Genomic DNA, 12299 nt, shown 5'->3' with positions numbered 1-12299 from the left:
AGTTTTGTAAATGTTGCTGTAGGATATGTATGCACAATAAATACTAACGCTCTGGCATATTGTGATGGTGATATGATTATATATTGCACAATGAATATGTGATGATGTTCTTGTGATAATATTGAGTTTTTGAATTAAGCTAGCTAATTTCAAATAAGATACAAACACATCCCAATCCTAAAATTATCAGTAAGTTATAGTATTGTTTGCCTCTAGGCGCATAATTAATTGAAGGCCTAGTTTATCTGTTTTCCTCGCCCCATGTGGTGTCCCAGTGTGTACACTGATATTAATACACGATGTATTGGTCCACAATTAAATCTCTTATAAAAACATGTCTCTCAGGTGACTGAAAAATGGCTGTGTAGATACAACAAATGCTACTACAACGGAGACTAAGATAACACATGTTACAATTAATTTGTCTTCCTTGCGTTCTTCTTATACGACAAACACTTCTAAAACAAAAAAGCAAAAAGCCGCTACTGCTACTGCTTCGGCTACTCTTACTGCTACTGCTACTGCTGCCGCTGCCGCTGCCACTGCCAAGGCCGCTGCCACTGCCGCTGCCACTGCCGCTGCCACTGCCACTGCCGCTGCCACTGCCGCTGCCAGTGCTGCTGCTGCTGCTACTGATAGTGCTACTGCTACTGCCACTGCTACTGCCACTGCTACTGCCACTGCTACTGCCACTGCCACTGCCGCTGCCACTGCCGCTGCCACTGCCGCTGCTGCTGTTGCTTCTGATAGTGCTACTGCTACTGCTGCTGCTGCTGCTTCTGCTGCTGTTGCTGCTGCTACTGTTACTGCTACTGATACGGCTACTGATACTGCTACTTCTACTGCTACTGCTAGTGCTACTGCTGCTGCTGCTGCTGCTGCTACTGCTACTGCTACTGATTCTGCTACTGCTACTGCTGCTGCTGCTACTGCTGCTGCTGCTGCTACTGCTACTATTGATAATAATTCTCCTTCTACTTCTCTTTCTAATATTGCTAGCGATGCTTCATAATTTATTTTTAAATGTATCATTTTGTTAAAACAGGAAATAACTGTTATATATATTTTCTTAAAGGGATCTTTTCACGCTTTGGTAAATTGACAAAATTGAAAAAAGTTGTTTCAGATTCGTAAGTTTTCGTTTTAGTTATGATATTTGTGAGGAAACAGTAATACTGAACATTAACCATGCTCTAATATAGCCATTATATGCATCTTTTGACGATTTTAAAACCTAAAAATTATAAAGCGTTGCAACGCGAAACGATTGAATAATTTGGAGAGTTCTGTTTTTGTCGTTAAATTTTGTGAAACTACGAAGATTGCTTATATAAGGTATAAAATACGTCGAGAATGTGTACTCGGCGGAATAGCTCAGTAGGCATAAGCGTTTATACTACAGGACTCTGCCAGGACTCCAGGGGTCACTGGTTCGAACCCTGCTCCGGGCAATGTACATTTCCCTTTTTCTTTTTTTTTCTTGATTTTTTACTGGAGCTTTTATGATCCAATGTTTACATTTATCAATATAAAGCATTTAATGAATAAGTTAAAAAAAATGCCAAAATCTGTGAAAAGGCCCCTTTAAAGGTGTAAAGAATCTAAACTTTTCTGCGATTAAAGTTTTATTTAACTGGATTAGTATAGGCCACATAACAGACGCTATTGTACTGATTTGTACTAAACAACATTTTGTCATAATCAACAGTTTTAACATGCCGCAGTTTCCTTGGAAGTTGACCTTTGATTGGAGTTATGTATAAAACATTAACAAGGTATTTGTTGACAGTTTGTCCTGTCACGATTATATATTAGTTGAGCCAAACGTGTGATAAAGATCCCTTTTGGGGTGGCGATAAATACTATTTATATTGTTCAACAGTGGGAGACTGAGAAAACATATGTTACAATTAATTTGTCTACTTTGCCTGCTTCTTCTTTATATATTTTTCTTGCTAATCGTTTAAGTTTAGTTTTAGTTAAGTAGGTATATCAATTTACATTTTTTGATAGATATTTATTTGGATAGTAATAGTATGTTTTATTTGACTTGACATCATTGAACCGGTTTATTCATTGATAAGATCGGGATCTCCACAGGTGTTTAATCTCGATTGTTAGGTGGGGAGAAGGGTCCGAATGATAATGTTGTCGTCGGCTTACGAATCACATTTCACAAGTTTTAGACAAATATGCATACGTTATAAACCTAATTTAAGTATTACATAGATAATAACTTATCTTTATTTTGATGAACTACGTTTAAGGTATAAAACTATAATTATCTATGTGTTGTGTGCCGCATACATACCATCTTGCTTTTTTAAATTTGATCACAACGGTCCGAAGTCATAAACATTCATTATGCATGGTTGCTAAAGCACAGTGTATACTAACTAACCTATGTTTATTGTTGTTTGCTAGGGTTATTATTATTATGTTTTATTTTTTTTTTATTTTTTTTTTTTTTGGGGGGGGGTGGGAGGGCTTTTAAAGAAGATTTCAACTAGTCCTTCAATTAACGAAAAAAAAATATTGGTATAGGAAATATAAAAGAGTAATAGACAGCTTCATTCATGCTGTTCTATTATGGTGTTTTAACGCATATAATTATGTATGGTTGATGAAGCACATTGTATGCTACCGATGTTTATTGTTGTTTGATGATGATGTTAAGTTGGTGTTGCTGTTGTTGTTAATGATGATGAGGAGGAGGAGGAGGAAGAAGAAGAAGAAGAAGAAGAAGAAGATGATGATGATGATGGTAGTGGTGGTAGTAGTGACGACGACGACGATGATGATGATTTTGATTATGATAATGAGATTTGAATTAAATTAATGCGCAAAGATTTTTCTTTTTAGCGGCCAAATGCAGATATCTGCGCTCGGCCGCTGTAAGGGTTATGTAATATTTGCAATCTACATAGGAGTCAATAGCAGATACCAAGCACCATATGCTTATGAGAAACAAAAGCAAAATATTGGCAATCGCTGAAATCTCGAATATGACTTAATCATTTTATTAAATGAAAACCGGTAACTATTTTAAACTGTTATTATATTGCAACAACTTAGCGGTGTTTATCCAAAAGACCATTGTTATAATTACAGGGACGTCAATAGGCCAAACTATTCAGGAAATATGATTTGAGTCGTCAAGGATAGATTTTGAGATCAATGTACGTCCGATGAGATTTAAAGGGAGTTTGAGGCGTAGGGACAGATTCGTTCGAGTACGCGATCATTTGAGAACAAATTATGTTGAAGCTTTATCGGAATTCCGGAAATTTGCGATCGGTACCGATTTTTCCTGGTTCTTTTTTATTGATTCTGATAAGTTAGCGGCCGGCACGGACATGAATATTAACTGACGAAAACCTCTTCGCTACTTTCCGAAAATCTTCGACATGTTGCAAATATCCGTAATATTCCGCATTGTACTCACCAGAAATTGCAACTAGAAAGACTACAATAAATCAGTTAGCTACGGCTCGGGCGGGGATTTACCTTTTATCCCTGTAAGGGACCTAATGCCCCAGACTACCGGCTATTTTTTCCGGAATTCGAACTTGATACACTTGATATCCCTGAATTAAATATTTATATCCGCAATTTTGATCTCTAGAGTGCTGACTGTTAGTATTGTATTTGACTGAAATGACTGTCGATTATGTGTTTTTAAGATTAAAACAAGCTTACGAAGAACTTTGTGTTTGCTTTTTTGTACGCTTTCTTTTTAAAAATGTATTGTCCGCCACGGACGCAACAATTGACCAAATGTACCAGATTGTGGTCTCTTTAAAGTGCTATGTTTTTACTGCCGTGATATCTTTAACAAACTACACATTATTGATCGTGGACGTTTTATACTCTTATTGAATTTGTTTCCCCAAAATATGCTCTTCTATTAGTAGATGTTTAGGTGACGATAATCTAATTATAGATCTTACACGGCCAAGAAACACTAGATAGGTCTTTGCAAAGAGAGCTGTTGGATATCGTGAATGCGTTCAATGTGGCCTGTTTATTTCAGAAAGCTATGTGCAATGTTTTATGGGGATTTCTATCAAATTGCCAATTGCAAAATTTGATTTAATTCATTCGGACCTACAAGCGGGAAACTTCTTCATTAAAATTCAATGGGCTTTTAAGAAGTTCGTTGAAAGGCCAAATTTGACGTTAAACAGCAACGCCGAAAAAATTGCTACTCAGTCTTATTTATCACTTTTTTTGCAAGATTTACCAGTAGACGTTCTTCAGTGAAATTAAGCAAACACACAGTGCCGACAAATATGGAAGGGTATTTAGGTAAAAATTACATCCTTCTTTGTGACTGTGTCATGATTCTTGATGGTACTTTCAATTAATATGTAGACACCTTTTCATGCTTGATGACACTTACATCTTGCCTGATGTCCAATGTCTATTTACATTCTGCTTAATGGTATCATGCATGTGTACAGATGCAACATTCTTGTTCGTTAATTGCATGCTGCATATGTGTATGTTGGTTTGTGCAGAGAGACTTGTGCAATAGGCGCAGTGCATAATGAAATCAAATATTAATGCGTTTAATAAATTAACGCGATGGTAAGATGTGAGTTTCACCCAAGCACAAAGCAACATACTATCATGCATGATACAATGATGTCAATTGACAGTCATTCCGAAATGCTACGGAGGACTACGGAAATTTACGGCGTATAACGGAAATTTTATGTTATAGGAGAAGTTGCGCACCTTTGTAAGATATTTGCTACTGAACCGAAATTAACCGCGTGTTTGTAGACTTAACTTTTTTTTGGTTAATGACTAACCATAATTTTTGTACAGTATTAATTTACCTTCAATAACCAAAGAAAGTTTATGGATATATTTCAATATATGCTACTAATGCATGTATGCAGAGCTCCAGATAAGACGCTTAAAGTCGTAAAAAATTGAATTAAATTTAGTAAAAAAGTAGACTTAAATTCTGTGCGTACGGTTACACTTTGGAAAAATAAAATAAGAATTCAAAATGTGTGATCATGCGTAAAACTCAATATCAATGCATATAATGTAAACATTTTATCAATGAGTTCCCACTCGTCTAGGCCCTCATTACAATTATGAAATCAACAGCACTTTAACGTTATTATGAATAATAGACCATCTTTACAACAGTCGAAAAGCCGAACGTTTTCCATTATCTGGTCCTTTTATCGCAAAAAGTCTGCTGTAAACCGGCAATTGTCATTAGCTCTTCTTAGACTATAAACCTAAATGCGGATGTGCCAAAAATTATATTTACATGAAAAAAAAGAATTAATAATAGACTTTAAGGCTGGATTATTATAGAGTGTAAACCAAGATTTTGCTGAAAAAGTTATCTGGAACTTTGCATGTATGTTGAGAGGAAATCGATTACATAATTTCAAATTTACTAGAGTACTTTTATATTGCACCACATAAAATGCTTTAAAACTATAATATTGAAGTGCACATATAAACTTTATTATAGATGGGTAGGTATTTCGTGTCAATCTCTTTCACATATGAACGAGCTGTTGGTCATGCTGCTTTAAGTACATATAGATGCATGACACAATTTAGATTAAGCAAAATAAAACACTAGGTATTTGCCAAGAGTCAAATATATACGAGCAGTAAGAGCGTAATCGTGCACAGCGAGACTTACTCTTGTAGAATTGAAACTCTTATTGCTTTCTTTCGAAATAATTTCATGTGTCCGATCTAATATGCAATATGCCCGGTGTTTTTTTTGCGGATTAATGTTCCGTTTTAGATCCATAATTAACGAATGCCTCAATATTTTCAAAAATTAACACCGGAATAATGTTCACCGACATTTTTTCATACAGATTGGATATAAATATTATAGAGCTTAACAAAAAATACATTAAGCCCTGTTCTCCCGGCACACGTGCTGGACACACAGGTGGTTAGCGTGTGGCTATGATAATAATTAGTGAAAACATCTTTTTGAATGATAAATAATCATATTAAAACGAAAAATCAAATTTTCTATATAAAAAAAAATCACTACCGTTTTATATATAACAAGGTATCCAACTCGAAATCATCCGAAAACGGGGTGCATCGTTTTGAGCAGCCATTACTAAATTAATTTTGCAGCGATTTTCATGACCCGGTCTTATTCAACGCAGAAATGAATTTCCTTTTAGGAAATGTATATATATATTGTTATATTTCTACACATGCTGGGTCAAATTTTAAGAAATAAAGCTATACATAATTCGCTTGACCCAGTTGTTATCGATCAGACCGTATTTATGAATGAAATCTCCAGTTGTAAAGACATAACTCCGCATTGGAGCAATGAAATCACCCTTGTGTTTAAAATGTCAGTTGGTTGAAATGTATGTAAACAAAGGTTTGAAAATGCGCTGGACAGTTAGTTTTGATGCATAATTCTACGGCAAGCACGGTAAGAATGTTTTTTTTTTCATACGTTTTATTGAATTATGGTATCGAGGTTCGTGAACTTTGCAGGGAAAATGCCCATTTCCCCGTGAAGATTTCAGTCATGAATACTGTCTGATCGATCACAGCTGGGTCACGCGAGTTGTGTATCGTGTTATTTTTTAAAAGTTGACCCAGTATTTGTAAAAATATTGCAAGACATATACATTTCCAGAAAGGAAATTTATTTCTGCGTTGAATAAGACCAAGATCGTGAAAATCGCTGCAAAATTGATGAAGTAATGGCTGTTTAAAACGATGCATCCCGTTTTCGGATGATTTCGAGTTGGATACCTTGTTGAATATATATTTAACTTATTTTTTTTAAGAAAAGTTGATTTTTCGTTATAATATGATTACTTATCATTCCAAAATATGTTTTCACTAACTAGTATTATAGCCACACGCTAACCACCTGTAGCTGGACACTTTTAAAAAACACTATACAAATTCAAGTACTTATGCACTTAATTGATTGTAAACAATGACGGTTGAAATCCGTGCGTGGGAATTTTTCTGGTAACCAAGAGCGACGTCAACGTTCATGACAAACCTGTTTATATGACATTTATTTATTGATTTTTTCCAACTTGATTGAAAATTATGTTTTATGATATTTTAATACATGTAGATGAAGTAGTTGTTTTCTCAACGAGGAGTACAATAGTTGTACAGTACTAGACACGAGTACTTGTAACTTTCAGGTTTCTCTGTATACCACAGACATTATATAGTCATAAAATGATAAATATGTGTTTATAGAAATTGTAATTATAGCATGGTAAACAGACTAGAGAAATCTGAAAGTTTCACGCACAGGTCTGTGGCAATGGGGGTTTGGGCTACTTTATAAATATGAGGTCGATATGCAATGCACATCGGTAGATTACGTCTACTGTAATTATTTTGACTAGGGAAGGGCCACAATTCCAACACATCAGCCCCGTTATGTTCTGAATAAAATACATGTATAATTTCTTGAGTGCCAATTGCATCTTACAAATATCAAAAACATTCACGGCAGTCAATTCATTGTGTAAACTTACTGGTCTTCATGGCAATAATGAACGTATTTAGTTTAATGGAGATTATATAACGAAGGGAACTAATTCAGCTTATTCAGTTTACTAGTCAAAATGATTCGGATGTTTTCGCTTTTTTTTTCCGAAAAGTAATTTATTCAACATACGGAAAATAAACGCGCGCCACCTGATGTCATAATTTAGTAACTTGCATTCTGCTTACTGCCTGTTGCTAACTGCCGTTGTTAATGACGCTTAGTGGCAAAACCGATTATGACTGGTTTCAGGAATAATGAACACACAAACATTGGATAGTCACCAAGCATGTTGAAACAATCATCAAGTATAACCGATAGAGAACAAGCATGTTGGAACTGTCATGAAGCATGTTAGAATAAACATCACGCATAATGTAAATATTATTCATGAATGATGTAATGTTGCAGCAATCATCAAGTATAAACGAATAGACAACAAACATGTTGGAATTGTCATAAAGCAAATTAGAATAAGCATCGGTCATAATGTAAATATTCACCACGAATGATGTAACTTTTACCTAAATATCCTTCCATAGACATGTGTTGTTACTAAAATAGACATAGAGATTTGAGCATTGGGAGTGACCTAATCATACTGTGCTTTAGCAGTATTACGGAATACCGTTAGTGCCATCGTGGTTACACATTACAATCCAGAGGGCGAGAACGCGAGAACGCGATAGTACGATGGCGACAATGTGACAATACGATGATGACAGGGTGACAATACGATGGCGACAATGCGATAGTACGATGGCGACAATGCGAGAACGCGATAATACGATGACGACAATCAGACAGTGCGATGACGACAGTGCGACAATACGATGGCGACAGTGAGATAGTACGATGGCGACAATACTACAGTTCTATAGTGCGATAATACGATGACGACAGTGCGAAAATACGATGACGACAGTGCGACAATACGATGGCGATAGCCGACAGTGCGATAGTACGATGGTGCCAATGCGATAACGCGATAGTATGATGGCGGCAATTCGAAAATGCGATGGCGACAGTGCGACAATACGATGGCGACAATGCGATAGAACGATGGCGACATTGCGATGATACCACGGCGACAGTACGATATGACTATCGCATTGTCGCCCCCGTACTATCGCACTGCCGCCATTGTATTGTCGCACTGTCGCATTGTCGTCATCGTACTAGCGCGTTTTCGCAATCGTACGAACGCATTGTCGCCATCGTATTGTCGCACTGTCGTCATCGTACTTTCGCGTTCTCGCATTCTCGCCCTCTGGATTTTAATGAGTAACCACGGTGGCCCTAACGGTATTTTGTACAGTAAAGTGCGTAAAATCTGGTTTGGAATAACAATTTTTATGCCGAAAACAGATGTTGAAAACCCGACTTTGTTTTATAAGTAGTAGTCTAAATATACAATGAGTTTTCCGAGCATTAAATAAACATATTAAAATAAAATTCATGTTCGTATCAGTTGAAGTTCTTGTTAATAGTAGAAGCAAAGAACACAATAAAACGCTGATTGGGCTTACTAATTTGAGGCAAGAAAAAACACATCGCGCTATTATATATAACATATAACGCGCATCCGCAAAGTTCGAGCGCCCGTCTCGGTGCCGTCGTTTCCGGTGAAAGTTTTGCACAGGAGCTACCGAGTTAGGATATGAGACCACGAATCATGGCTTGACTTTATATATCAGTCAGCGTAGTACCTGACCAGACTGCGCGGTTGGACAAGCTAGGATGGACCAACTTCGGCCGCATATGACATAAGACCCATTTTCGCATGACGCGGGTCATCTGACCTTTATAATGTGTATATAGCTTTGAATGGAATTTGCACATAGTTTTTGGCATGGACGTATTGTTATGTTAATGTGTTGCACGCTTTCAAAAGCAGAGGGCATATATAAGATCAATTATACTACGGAGTTCATTTTCTGTTGCAAAATGAAATGCAATAAAGATTGTTACTCAGCGGTGTGTACAGTATGACAGCGTTGTCTGTCTGCGATGCATTTATACTGGTTCTAAGCTGGCATACTCACCAATTGGACTCAACCATCTGCTCGAACAAGAAATGATAAGTTCTACTAGCATAAACCTTTAATTGTAACTCATTTTAAAAATATTCATGTTATTTATATTATTCAATTTATTATTCAAAATTATAATTATTTTTTCCTTTATTGTTGTTTTTCGCATTAAGAAACTTATTCGGCTTACGAAACTGAAAAATCCCATTGGAAAAAATCCCATGGGAGAAAAAATCCCATGGGAGAAAAAATCCCATGGGATTTAAAAATCCCATGGGATTTAAAAATCCCATGGGATTTTTTGTTTTTTTTAAACACGACTAAACGCATTAAAATATCGTAGTTGTTCATCATTTCATAAAATATGATGTTTCTGAAAGTTTCATGAATAAATCTCTCAAAATAAGAAAAAAATCCCATGGGATTTTTTTCTCCCATTTAAAAATGGGATTTTTTTATTACTAAATATTTTTATATATAATTGGCATAAAACCAATATACAGTCCTTAAATAACGTTAAAATACTTGCAAACGCAAATAAAACACGTTTTTTAAAATGTTCAAAATCCCATGGGATTTTTCTCCCATTTGCAAATTATGGGAGAAAAAAAATCCCATGGGAGAAAAAATCCCATGGGAAAATCGAAAATCCCATGGGAAAATGCAAAAATCCCATGGGAACCCCAACTTTGCTTATAAATTTCATAGTGAAGAAAACGCGTTTTTTGAGTGAAAATAACCAATTATTAATCAACGATAAGACTTTTATCGCATACTATGTCTCAAAGTAGCAAATCTTTAAGAAAAAGGGTACTTAAGTTTGCGAAATTTCGGTTTCGCAAAGTTTTTCCGGTGGCCGTTTATATCTTTTTCGATGATATTGAGTCAACAAAACACTTAGCTAGCGAGTAATGTTATGAGCAGGTGAAACACGGATAAGTGAACGTTTATTTTTGTTAAGTAGACATACAATTTAATTGTTACTTTTCTTAACTTTCGGCATGAGTGCAAATGGATTTTTTTTACGTATAACTTCTAAAATAAAATGACATTTCGAATTTCCAGGGGAGATATATATTTTGTTACACTTTGTGGTTGTTTAAAGGTAAATGCTTTTGTCTGATGTGTGTTTATAAAAATATAACCTTTTGGTGTCTGTTTCTTTGAATGAGAACGATAATATTCTGCCTTAGTTTCGGTTTATAACAGCGAATCCACCATTTATACTTTAAATGAACGTGACGTCAGCGACACATGACGACCGTTATTAAAACAAAACCTTCTAATTAACGTAATACGAACAGGCGAATTAACAGAATGAAGGAGATAAATTCATAATTTTAACAATATGTATAACTTTTTATGTATAAGTTATTATTATTTATTATGCAAAAGCTTAAACGCAACCGGCAATACCTGACTTTTAAGTATATTTTCCGTACCCGAGGTATTTGTAATATACTTAATATACAGGGATCTTTGAAGTAGTACCTGAGGCGACAATGACCAATCGAGCGTTATGTACGTATGTATGTACTCTTATGTGCTAACCCGAACAGAAAAGAAGTTTTCTGAACACCATGGAAAATTGATGGTATATCAAAAACAAAAATATCTGATAACGATTACATGAACGGTTGTTTGCAGTACTCGTTACCTTTATTTCTCTACAAGAAATACAACTTGACAATAACCTTGATCTATATTAAACGTATACAAATAAAGTGTTTGTTCGATTAACATATTCATGTTAAATTAAACAACTTCGGGATATTTCGTTCTACTTGATATCTCTAATGCTTGTTTACTACAACCAGCGATCGTAAATTTAAATGGGAAACATAGCAGATATAACAATACTGAATTTATTATCGCTGCAAAACAAATAAACTTAAAGTACAAACTTATCAAGTGCTTATATGGTCTTTTACGTCTACCACATTTGAACTGGAGCTGGCAGGGCATTCTCACGAGAAATTACAATCACATCGGTGTTGTTTCACTATTGCTTGTACTATTAAAAAGCGAGTATGATAATATTGTACATTACACAGTAGCTTATTATATATATACAGAACACAATCGTAATTGGTTCATACAAACGTGACCTTACCTTGTTGTTAAATAATTGAATTCTTTAGCACACTTATACTTTAGCTTATTGAGTACATAATGTGATAGAACATAAAGACATATGTCAATTTCATATACAATTATAATTTCGTTATCGTGAAGATAAAATAAAATGTATGAATGTTTTATTTATTTAAATGCGGTAGTGTTTCGAAATAAATCACCATGCTTGAGTGTCCTGGTTTACATTTACGTATGGTTTAAGCCCGTCTCTGTTCACACAATCTATACAACTCACGTTGATGCATTTCAAGTCAGAGATTATTTACATCATTATACCAGTTTTACTTCTTTACCAAATTGATGAATAAAAAACGCGGTCATCTCAAGTGTGTTTGCTTGCGTGCGTAATTTTTGTATCTTGCTTAGGTAAGCTATGATTCTGTTACTAAAGTTTTTCATTCAAACATGGAGTTGTTAAATTGTTATTAATTTACATGTGTTATCGTTAATTTCTATTAAAGTTACAAAGAAATGCTAAGATGTTATTTTTATACTAACTCAAAGGTTTCGTGAATAATTCTACAACAAGTGTGAGGTAAGAAAAATCCTCAAAACCAAGTTTTAACCCCAATAATTTGATTTGCCTT

The 12299-nt window shown here is 35.2% G+C and overlaps 1 protein-coding gene across 1 annotated transcript in view; it reads right to left on the bottom strand.

Annotated features, from left to right (window-relative positions):
* Positions 1-12299, bottom strand: part of LOC127836373 (dipeptidase 1-like) — a 220028-nt gene that overhangs the window by 19041 nt on the left and 188688 nt on the right. The gene's annotated exons all lie outside the window — the stretch shown is intronic.

This window comes from Dreissena polymorpha, chromosome 6 (genome assembly GCF_020536995.1).
Source record: "Dreissena polymorpha isolate Duluth1 chromosome 6, UMN_Dpol_1.0, whole genome shotgun sequence".
Lineage (NCBI taxonomy): Eukaryota > Metazoa > Mollusca > Bivalvia > Myida > Dreissenidae > Dreissena > Dreissena polymorpha.
Note: the sequence above shows the minus strand (reverse complement) of the source record. Positions and strands in the feature narration are given on the sequence as shown.